The sequence below is a fragment of the Ruditapes philippinarum genome, unplaced genomic scaffold, assembly GCF_026571515.1.
Source record: "Ruditapes philippinarum isolate M1 unplaced genomic scaffold, ASM2657151v2 ctg10829_1_1_1_1, whole genome shotgun sequence".
Lineage (NCBI taxonomy): Eukaryota > Metazoa > Mollusca > Bivalvia > Venerida > Veneridae > Ruditapes > Ruditapes philippinarum.
Window position 1 is genome coordinate 69,655 of NW_026851648.1, and position 9,233 is coordinate 78,887.

Genomic DNA, 9,233 nt, shown 5'->3' on the forward strand with positions numbered 1-9,233 from the left:
CTCTGTCTCTGTCTCTCTCTGTCTGTATGTCTCTCTCTCTCTCTCTCTCTCTCTCTCTCCCTCTCTCTCTCTCTCTCTGTCTCTCTCTCTCTCTCTCTCTCTCTCTGTCTCTCTCTCTCTCTCTCTCTCTCTCTCTCTCTCTCTCTCTCTCTCTCTCTGCATGTGAATTTGTTGCTGAAAAAGTGCCTTTAGGTCGACCCGCGGTAAAAGGACATCTGGAATTTCCTTTTTTATTCTGGAATGCATATATTGATTTTGGATTTTCACATAAAGACTTTTTTTAGTTTTACTTTATACATTTAAGGAAGATCAATGATGGGCGGTGCCAATTTTGACCCTAGGGCTTTTATTTGAACAAACTTGGTAGACACCTATTTGAAGATGTTTCATGCCAAATATCTAAGCTCTAGCTTTTTCGGGTTTTAACAGGAAGATTTTTTTTAGTTTTTACTTTATGTACATAATGAAATTAAATACCCCGGGTCAGGGCAAATTTTGACTCCAGGGCTATAATTTGAACATTTTGTGTAAAGTTGCAGTTATTAACTGTAAATAATGTGACATAGAAAATATCTTTGTCTAGGCATGATACTTTCTGAGGAGAATTTTTATAAAGATTTAATTTCATCAATCTATTTTTAGCGCTGCTGATCCAGATGTTCAATTGAGCAGAACCATTTTAGTAGAGCTTTATGCTAGCTACAACCATGGAAAATTTCATCACATTTGGCCTAGTGGTTTCTGAGAAGTTGTGTATGAAAAGGTTGACGACGGACGCAGAGACGCACGAACTCACTGACGCACGGATGCACTGACGGACTATGGACACCGGACAAATTGTGATCACAAAATCTCACTTTGAGCACTTTCTGCTCAGGTAAGCTAAAATATATTAAGTATATGAAAATAACTTGCGTTGCAAAAAGCACGGCTCCCGCCAGAATTTCTCAGAGTAACCGACATAGCACCATGGAATATCTTGTGCAGAGGGATCCTTACATAAAGTTGAATTTTCTAAAGTGCCCCGTAAGGCGGGAAAGTTGATGTCAAAATCACGCTTAGCATTGTCAGATAGATTAAACCAATTCTGACAATTTCTACCAGAGTAAGGTGATGTTATCAGGTCTTTCTCTACATAATGTTTACACACATCTTTCTTCATGAAATTACCTACAGAGCATATTGATTCCCAAATAGATTTTATATTCAATACAAAATACTATTTTAATTTGTCTATCAATTCTAGCTGAGTTTTCTAACTTGACAAATCAATCATGTTGCTATTAAAGTCTTGCAAGACGGACAAACGTATTTGCAAACATTACAAAAATGGCGTAGACTAGGCAACTATGCATTGTTTTCTCTTTAACTAATAAATAATAAAGTTATTTTTGGAATCCCTTCAGATGAATAAATGGAATAATTTCAAAGAAATATATGCCACATACTGTCATTTCTGTAGTTCGATGAAAACGGTCTTTCACAGATGAAAAACTTGACATAATTTTTATAACAATCTTCAGTCTCCCAAAGCTCTTCGGTGTTAAAGTACATGAATGAGGTACGTACACAATCCCCAGTTGAAGGTTCACTTCTTTTCCTGTCATTATAATGCTTCATAGCAGTTAACCATATCATTACAAATAATCATACATATTATACTGAAATAAATAAGGTTGCGATCTTAAAATGTGTCTATTGTATCAAAACAGTTCGCATTAAGAATTTAATGTGCAGTCTATTACTTGCGAAATATACCATTTAAGTTTAAAGCATGCGTTATTTTCATCATCTTATGGCTTTATCTATATAGTATATGAGGTGAAGGTTTTATAAATTGTCATATTGCAGAGAAATGAATAGGAAAACAGCACTCAGCTTTCAATTATTTATTAGCTACATTAGTAGGTTTAGGTAAAATTGCACCATCTGCTTTATCTAGAAACCAACCAAATTATTTTTATTATGATAATTCATCGATTACAAATTTGATATAACTTTATACTGCTTATCACTTGAAATAAGTTACATTGTTCTCTGTCTTTGACATCGGCCGAAGTCAACCGATGTTGAGTAGATAGTTTCTTAAAATTAAAAATATCAGGGGCCGCATTCACAACTGATCTTAAGTTTTTGTTTGACATAAATATAAGATTTCTCTTATATTTTGAGAAATTTTCTTAGATTTAAGATACGAATCCGCAATTTACTTAAGTGAAATTCATAACTGTTTTTTATCTTAAGTTTTGTCTTAAGATGTACAATATTTGTTTTAAATATAATTCAGCTACTACCCTATCTTAAAGTTAAGAAATTTCACCACTTGGCAGTAGATTAGCTTAAAAATGGCGGACGGTAAATCATCGATTAGATTGAAAACTTGCGTTTTTAACTGGTATAAGATATTTCATTGAGGTAATCAACGCCAATTATAACAGAAAAAGTGATTTCGTTCAAAGACATTTATACACACGATATATGTGAGTAAAACAAGGAAGTTAAATCGGCAAAAATTGACGTTCAAAGGAGACGCTCATTTCACAAACCGGAGAAAAGTCGTCAGTTTCTTGCTGGTAAGTACTTGTAAAGAAAAATATTTGTGCGAAGAAAAATGCAAAATGTAGTTTTTTTTGTTGTTTGTAAAGAAAAACATAACTGCTAAACGCTTACGAGTGTTCATTTGGAATGTCACTGGTTTTCGCGATAATCACTTAAATGACATTGTCTCTTAGCTACAAGTTGCAATGTTCAGCGGACTATTTTAACTGAACAATTTACATATACAAATTAAGTATATTCCTTATTTCCGTTGTGTTTATTGAAAACCTGAAAAATAATGAATTGATAATGATTTGCCCCACTGAAGATTCGCCCCATAACGTTTTGCCCGACTTCAGTGATGATTCGCTTCAAATTAGCGACGATTCGCCCCACTTTAGAAAAATCATTTTAAAAGTCCTTAAGGTTATCAAAATTTAGAAACGAAAAGATTAAATGTTTCTTTTGGTAACCGTATATTTGTGAAATGAAATGTTCTTTGTATCTAGCATGTGGGTAGCCATACTGGCTTGTACTGCGTGCCAAAGGTTCTAGCTGTACGTGAGTCACATATGTCAAGCATATACGCACTGTTGTGGCTAGCCGTACTGTATTTTGTCAATAGTAGATAAATGCAATGATGAAGTTTGTAATTTACAGGTTTTATTACATTTTTACAAAGAATAATATTAGCGATGATGAAATAAATTCACCTTTAATTGAAGAGTTTTTGTTAGCAAATTGAAATTCTGTAAAATGTAAAATCTAACTACCGCTGGAAATTGACCCGCAAACTTTAATGTCAATTATACTGTAGCGTTCATGTGCAGACGTGAAAACAGTTGCGCTGCATATTGTTATGGTGAGCAGACAACCAGCTTGTCATTTTCAATGCCCGGTAAAAACGTTTGAGATGAAATTTTTATTACAAATGTATTATTAATATTTTTTATACAAATGATATAATAATATTACAGTTTATTTCTCTTCATATTTTCATATTATAGTCCTTGATTTTTAGAAGAAAAAAAAACTTCCAATCATCGAAGGCAACAAGTTAATATTCCCCTCAGTAATTGATAACAATTTCAGGATATTCAATAAAATCTTCTATTAGAAACACAAATTTGCGTATTTATTATTGTTTTATTGTTAGTTTATTTATTTTTAAAAATATCGTATGGCTAGCCTCACATACGGCTAGAACATTTGGCTAGCAGTGCGGGTCCATACGGCTAGCCACTGCCTTGAATCATTTATTTATAACAATTATTTAATTTATAAATTTTAACTCTAAAAGTAAGATTAATATACAAATGATATTAGTAATTGTAAGTTCTATCAAACTGATATTTTTTCATTCTATCTTGAAATGAAATGTTAGCTATAAAAAGTATGCCAAATCAATACAGAAAATACCAAAACCATAATTTTAAACCATCAAAATGAATTCAAAAATGTTTATTAAAGTTAAAATATAAGCTGGGACGAATCGTCGCTAAGTGGGGGCAATTTTTTACCAAACTACGCAGGCACTCTTCGGTTTTTGTACAACAAACTTCTTGATTACAAGGGGATAAAGGGTTAATCCAACAGCAAGATTATATAATATTATACACCTACATTCTCAACATGTTGATTGTTTACATAAAATATCATCCATGAATGTCCAGCATTTGCATTCATCAGCCAGTGAGTCACCCAGTTACTACAACCCAACATATTGTGCACCAGGGTTTGCTTTATAAAAGATGTCACCGATATCTATGTAATATACGTTTGTAAAATATGTCCAAGTATCTTGCCATCAAAATATTGAGACTACAAAATTTACTTTTTTTATTTCTTAGTGACCCAAATAAAATTTTTATCTAGATGATTAATATTGTTGACATTGGAATTTTTACTTCAAATACTAGTTAGGTTACTGTACCTTTTGATAAATAGAAAGAAAAAAAATCATAATTGATTTTAATGTTAAAAAAATAGATAATATTTTATTAGTGAGAGTAATAAGGAAAACCCCTTAAAAAGAGTTTTTTTTTAATTTAAAGGAAAATGATATGCACACCTGTACACTTTGACTCAGTATGTTCTCAATATTTTCTTCAAAGTCGCTTTAATAAATTATATAAACAATCCTATTGAGAAATACAGTTTAAATTATTGCATTGTAAAGTTGCAGTTCTTTTTCAAAAGGAGGCCTATATTAACACAGGATATTCAAAGAAAAATAGATTTATGATGGAATGAAAAAGATAAATGCGTTTTTCAATGCTGGTGAAATCCCAATAGTCTATTTAAGAAAGGTTTACAAACATTCAGACATTGTAAGCTTACAGTAATCGACTCTGTGGCATCAGCCTAACAGTTTGGTTTAGATTTTCCATATACCATCAATATTAAAAACTGCTAGGGGTATTCAATTGAAACTTAATACACATTTTTTATCATAATTGGTGATTATTATCCAAGTTTTATAACTCTAGCTTATTTTTTTTTCAGAAATTTAATCCTTTGTGAACTAGAAATTCCTGGTTGAAGTTTTACATTCTACATCAATCTTCAAAAATACTGCAGGTACTCACTTAAAACTTAATATTCAGGATTATAATTGGAGATAACTATCCAAGGCCCATAACTCTAGCATTGATATTTACAGAATAAGCCCCCATTTTCATAAAGGAGATAATTCAAACCTAGGAAGATTTCATACATGTAGTTCAAAACACTGTCAAATATAGACACATACCATTATTATCATATTGTCAGTTCAAGATTATTGAACACAATGTTGTGTTGTGCAGTGTTGTTCATGGTTAGACACTTAACCAGCCATAATAATATCCTTCTGTAATATGATGTTGAGGTGTGGTGAATAGTCACATGTGTTGTGCAAAATCTCATTTAAAGTGGGGTTAGTTGTTATGGGGTGAATAATTTTATTAATAATGTTATTATAGACATTTGTTGATATCTATATTTAAATCATTCAATGACAACATAATTATGCTCAATTTGTTTGTTTGAATGATATTCAGCATGATATTCAGTTAAAACTTAAAACTAAAACTGCATTTTTATTTATGTGCCTATAATTTTTAACATTTTTTTGGATGATATCACACTACGAGGGTTGTTCAAAAAGTAATAGGACTAAGAGTCTTGCATCTTCATATTCAATTATATTTAGAATATTTTTATATGTACAGCGATCGAATAATGTGTTCTTCAATTTAAGCATAAAAATACTGAATTCTTGTGCTTTACGCATGTTCCCTGTATTATTGAATAACCATGGTAACACGCACCCAGCGCAGCAAATAAAACGTTATTGAAGGTTATTTGAACTTCTATTTTATTATATTAATTTATTTTCTTTTTTCCCCATTTATTCCACCAACACAATTTATTACATTTAAGTGACATTATGCCCAAACTTGACGTCATTCAGACATGAAATGGCTAAATCATCAAGTTTTGAACAGCAGTGGTCATAACGTTAAATGTAGAAATTTGACGTTCGTTAAAAAACTGAAAATGTGTGCGATCGTTAAACTTTGCCAACAAATTGGCGATACTCCTTTAGATACATATGAAAACATAAAATTAACACAGTACAATTAATCGGCTATCAGGATACTCGTTCCCAGCTTGCGCAAGCAATTCCAAAACTGCACATACGAAATCACAAACAGGAAAGGATGAGAATGATAGCGGGAAATTGACGGGACGTTAGTGACGTCAAATGAAAAAGCGCTACAAAATGATCGACGGTAAACAGTCCACGAATTGTCCGGCATGTTTGACTTCTGCATTCAGATCTGCCCAAATGTTTTGTTTCAAACAAAACTCTATTACATTAAACTAGATATATGAATTATCAGTATATTAATGTAATAATAATTAACAGTAATTATTAATATTTTCCCCGGTTTTCTTTTTAAAATGATATGCTGTTCCTAGTAGGAAAATATACTTTTCAGTTGATAACTATTGTTATTTTACTTACATAATCATATTGTTTTAAGAACGTACGATGATATGTGTAAAATGATTGTATTAATAGCTTTTTTATTAACATCATAAGTTAATGCCTGTTTAATCTATATCGATTACTATAAGATACAAGAATACGAGAAAAAGCGGAGAGTGGCCGGCTTTCGGGCTGTTTTTTATCGGAGAGTGGAACAAGAATGTGATCGTTTTCTTTCTCGCTTCATCTCCACATATGAGGTCTGGTCAAAGTTACATGATTTAGACTCCTAGAACACTAGAGAGAATTCTTTCAGAAGGGATGACGCTTGATACATTTTGTTTTTATTTTACGACGTCATAAACGTCATCTATTGTGATGTTAGCGTGCGCCGGGTCGCGTACCCCTTGTCATTTGAAATTTTCACAGACTCGTTATTTCTAAACATATTTCATTGATTTTTTCACTGTAGATAGAGGATATGTTCCGATATTATTATCTTGTAAAACTGTGCACGTAAATTAAAAAATGTGAACAGAAGAACTTCAGTCCTATTACTTTTTGAACAACCCTCGTATTCATGAACCTCGGATTTCCTAGTCATCCAGACAGACAGTAGAATAAAGATATCAACATAGTAGCAACATGTTACATAATTTATGCTGCTGAACACCGTTTCATTCAACAAATACATGGAGAATGAATCGGAATTAAGGTGTTGTGACGCTATAATACCATAATGAATTCCAGTTTCTATCTGACAGCTCATGGCACTGCTTCATTGTACAAATGAGAATGAATCGGAATTAAGGTGTAGTGACTTTATATGTAATGTATTCGATTTTCTATCTGACAGCTCATGGCATCTAATATCAAATATCACATGTAGCAACTTTAAATCATGGACACTAAATACATGTTTAACACATAAGAACGATGAAGACTTTATGTGTTCATTAACACTGGAACACATCAGTGGGATCGCACTCTAGAAGACCACAAGTAATCCAAAAGTAATCCAAAAGTTCCATAGATGGGTACATCATCATGGAGCCTTTTAATTATAGACATAAACTTCCAATGCCTACAAATCTATTTCATTGAATCTTTATATGTGGAGAAACCTTGATGAGTTCTGCCTGCACACCCCCAATTTTGAGGTCAAAGTCACTAGGAATTGTGATAACCAAACATCTGCCGGCAGCTTACAGTATGTATTAAAAAAACTCTGCAGTGAAAGCACTATCATAATGTCAATTATAGAAAGCATTGGCTATATACTTGGTCACAGTCTCTGAATATGTATTTTGTTCTAACATGTATGTGTGATGTAAAAAACTGTTCATGTAAAGTTTCACATTTGATAATAATTAAAAGGGATTGAATAATAAAAAATCAAAACTGATGATTTGTTTACACACAAAAGGATTTATTAGGACAAAAGCAGAAAAGCATGAAATGTTATTTAAATGCCTTCTTTTTGAATTATTTTAAAAGAAATTTTATTGCAACATTTCAATAAAAAATAATGAAATTTTAACTAATGTCTGTACTAGGTTCAACTTTTCATTCATTTACAAGTTCTACCTTTACCGTTTGCTTCAGACACTCATTTATACTAATTCAAAACCGTAATCTTTACAAGTCACTTTACTGATGCCTCTCCGTACCCTATTCCTCTCCATCTTTTGATTTTTTTATCCATTAAAATTCAAGCGATGTAATGGCTAGCATACTGCCTCAAGTTATATGTGCTATTGGTTTCTGCCAATACATAGGCCATGACCTTGACAAGTAACATAATTAAAGAATCCATTTTCCGTTTTTAGACAATAAAGCCTAATATAGTTTTCTTAGATATAGATTTTCATTTTATAAATCATGTTGCCCTCCTTTCCACATTATCTATATCTTTTAGTTTTATATGGTACTTTGACATGTTTTCATCTCGATTTGACAGCGTATAAACACCGGCTTTAATTTTAAACATTGAAGAGCACTTCCGTTACTATCTTTAGTAACGGAAAGACACTTTCATTTCCAACCGACTTTAGATTTTTTAAGTTAAATATTCACTGCTTAGGATATTTCTTAAACGTAAGAAATTTCTTGGCTAAGTTTTACTTACGTCAGTTTCCGAACATGACTTAACTTAAAATAAAAAAATCTTAGCTAAGATTGTATTCAACTAATGTTTTAACTTATTAGATAAAACTTAAGATCAGTTGTGAATACGGCCCACGACCAAAATTACACAATTCACATTTTGTTTCCATGCATATATGCAAACAGTGTTCATATAACAAGTACGTAAATGAAGTTGCACGAATTGCCAGTAATTAACTTCTAATGTTCAGAGTATAACACTGTTGGAGACATAAAAGTATTGGGTTCAAAACTTGTTTTAACTATGACAAAATATTACCAAGCGCTGTAAGTTACGTTTTTGTTATTTATCCATATGAAATTCGTTCTCCTTTTTCTGTCCTCTACACGCCGTAAACCTTAAAAAAGGCAAACAAGTATTTTAAAGATATAAAAAGACCATATCTCTGGTTTAAAGCCAATAAACGTTTTTATAAAGTTTTTTTTCCTTCTATATCGAAAGGTTATTGTGAATGGACATCAACAGCAAACACCATGTTGATTAATTAGCTCCTGATTTCAAATATGCATTTTTATGCTTTGCGTAATATGATATTAAATTTGACCGCGAACC

The 9,233-nt window shown here is 31.9% G+C and overlaps 1 long non-coding RNA gene across 1 annotated transcript; it reads right to left on the reverse strand.

Moving 5' to 3' along the window:
- Positions 1 to 37: 37 nt before the first annotated feature.
- On the reverse strand, positions 38 to 9,073 carry LOC132732436 (uncharacterized). The gene is made up of 3 exons (XR_009626050.1): positions 8,940 to 9,073; positions 1,449 to 1,600; positions 38 to 1,170 (listed from the first exon to the last, which is right to left on the reverse strand). It is a non-coding gene; the product is annotated as an uncharacterized LOC132732436 (long non-coding RNA).
- Between the last annotated feature and the right edge of the window lie 160 nt (positions 9,074 to 9,233).